Genomic DNA, 3,017 nt, shown 5'->3' on the forward strand with positions numbered 1-3,017 from the left:
TTATACTATAGCAAATAAATATAATATGATAATATCTTAAAGATATTTTAAACACGGGATTTATGAAAATATATAAAAAGAATTCGATTTTCAAATGACTACCCAGTTTCCCGCTAAGAAATTCAATTCGTAGACTTCTCTTTGCACTCCATATTTTTGTAAAGAAAAGTAATCTATAAATATGATATAGCAGATAAATATAATATGATAATATCTCAAAGATATTTTAAACATAAGATTTATGAAAATATATACAAGAAAGAAAATAGAGTAAAAAGTAAACAGTTTCCCGCTAAGAAATTCAAGCATGGCGTAGATAAGTAGACTTCTCTTTGCACACCATTTATTTGTAAAGAAAAGTAATCTATAATTATACTATAGCAAATAAATATAATATAATAATATATCAAACATATTTTAAACATAAGATATATGAAAATATATAAAAAGAATTCGATTTTCCCGCTAAGAAATTCAAGCATGGCGTAGATAAGTAGACTTCTCTTTGCACTCCATTTATTTGTAAAGAAAAGTAATCTATTATTATGCTACAGTAAATAAATATAATATGATAATATCTCAAAGACATTTTAAACACGTGGTTTATGAAAATACATAAAAAGAATTCGATTTTCAAATGACTATCCAGTTTCCCGCTAAGAAATTCAAGCATGGCGTAGATTCGTAGACTTCTCTTTGCACTCCATATTTTTGTAAAGAAAAGTAATCTATAATTATACTATAGCAAATAAATATAATATGATAATATCTCAAAGATATTTTAAACATAAGATTTATGAAAATATATACAAGAAAGAAAATAGAGTAAAAAGTAAAACTTCTCTTTGCACTCCATATTTTTGTAAAGAAAAGTAATCTATAATTATGATATAGCAAATAAATACAATATGACAATATCTAAAAGATATTTTAAACATAAGATTTATGAAAATATATAAAAAGAATTCGATTTTCAAATGACTACCCAATTTCCCGCTAAGAAATTCAAGCATGGCGTAGATAAGTAGACTTCTCTTTGCACTCCATTTTTTAGTAAATAAAAGTAATCTATAATTAAACTATAGCAAATAAATATAATATAATAATATCTAAAAGATAATTTAAACATAAGATTTATGAAAATATATAAAAAGAATTCGATTTTCCCGCTAAGAAATTCAAGCATGGCGTAGATAAGTAGACTTCTCTTTGCACTCCATATTTTTGCGAAGAAAAGTAATCTATAATTATGCTATAGCAAATAAATATAATATGATAATATCTCAAAGACATTTTAAACATAAGATTTATGAAAATATATAAAAGAAAGAAAATAGAGTAAAAAGTAAAACTTCTCTTTGCACTCCATATTTTTGTAAATAAAAGTAATCTATAATTATACTATAGCAAATAAATATAATATGATAATATCTCAAAGATATTTTAAACATAAGGTTTATGAAAATATATAAAAAGAATTCGATTTTCCCGCTAAGAAATTCAAGCATGGCGTAGATAAGTAGACTTCTCTTTGCACTCCATTTATTTGTAAAGAAAAGTAATCTATAATTATACTATAGCAAATAAATATAAAATGATAATATCTTAAAGATATTTTAAACATAAGGTTTATGAAAATATATAAAAGAAAGAAAATAGAGTAAAAAGTAAAACTTCTCTTTGCACTCCATTTTTTAGTAAAGAAAAGTAATCTATAATTATACTATAGCAAATAAATATATGATAATAATATCTCTAAGATATTTTAAACATAAGATTTATGAAAATATATAAAAGAAAGAAAATAGAGTAAAAAGTAAACAGTTTCCCGCTAAGAAATTCAAGCATGGTGTAGATCTAGACTTCTCTTTGCACTCCATATTTTTGTAAAGAAAAGTAATCTATAATTATACTATAGCAAATAAATATAATATAATAATATCTCAAAGATATTTTAAACATAAGATTTATGAAAATATATAAAAGAAAGAAAAAAGAGTAAAAAGTAAAACTTCTCTTTGCACTCCATTTTTTCGTAAATAAAAGTAATCTATAAATAAACTATAGCATATAAATATAATATGATAATATCTCAAAGATATTTAAACACGTGGTTTATGAAAATATATAAAAAGAATTCGATTTTCCCGCTAAGAAATTCAAGCATGGCGTAGATAAGTAAACTTCTCTTTGCACTCCATTTTTATGTAAAGAAAAGTAATCTATAATTATACTATAGCAAATAAATATAATATGATAATATCTAAAAGACATTTTAGATATAAGATTTATGAAAATATATAAAAGAAAGAAAATAGAGTAAAAAGTAAAACTTCTCTTTGCACTCCATTCTTTTGTAAAGAAAAGTAATCTATAATTATACTATAGCAAATAAATATAATATGATAATATCTTAAAGATATTTTAAACATAAGATTTATGAAAATATATAAAAAGAATTCGATTTTCCCGCTAAGAAATTCAAGCATGGCGTAGATTCGTAGACTTCTCTTTACACTCCATTTTTTAGTAAAGAAAAGTAATCTATAAATATACTATAGCAAATAAATACAATATAATAATATCTCAAAGATATTTTAAACATAAGATTTATGAAAATATATAAAAGAAAGAAAATCGAGTAAAAAGTAAAACTTCTCTTTGCACTCCATTTTTTGGTAAAGAAAAGTAATCTATAAATAAGCTATAGCATATAAATATAATCTGATAATATCTAAAAGAAGTTTTAAACACGTGGTTTATGAAAATATATAAAAAGAACTCGATTTTCAAATGACTACCCAGTTTCCCGCTAAGAAATTCAAGCATGGTGTAGATAAGTAGACTTCTCTTTGCACTCCATATTTTTGTAAAGAAAAGTAATCTATAAATATGCTATAGCAAATAAATATAATAAAATAATATCTCAAAGATATTTTAAACACTTGGTTTATGAAAATATATAAAAGAAAGAAAATAGAGTCAAAAGTAAAAATGTGACCATTGCGCAGCGGCGC

This window comes from Palaemon carinicauda, chromosome 36 (genome assembly GCF_036898095.1).
Source record: "Palaemon carinicauda isolate YSFRI2023 chromosome 36, ASM3689809v2, whole genome shotgun sequence".
Lineage (NCBI taxonomy): Eukaryota > Metazoa > Arthropoda > Malacostraca > Decapoda > Palaemonidae > Palaemon > Palaemon carinicauda.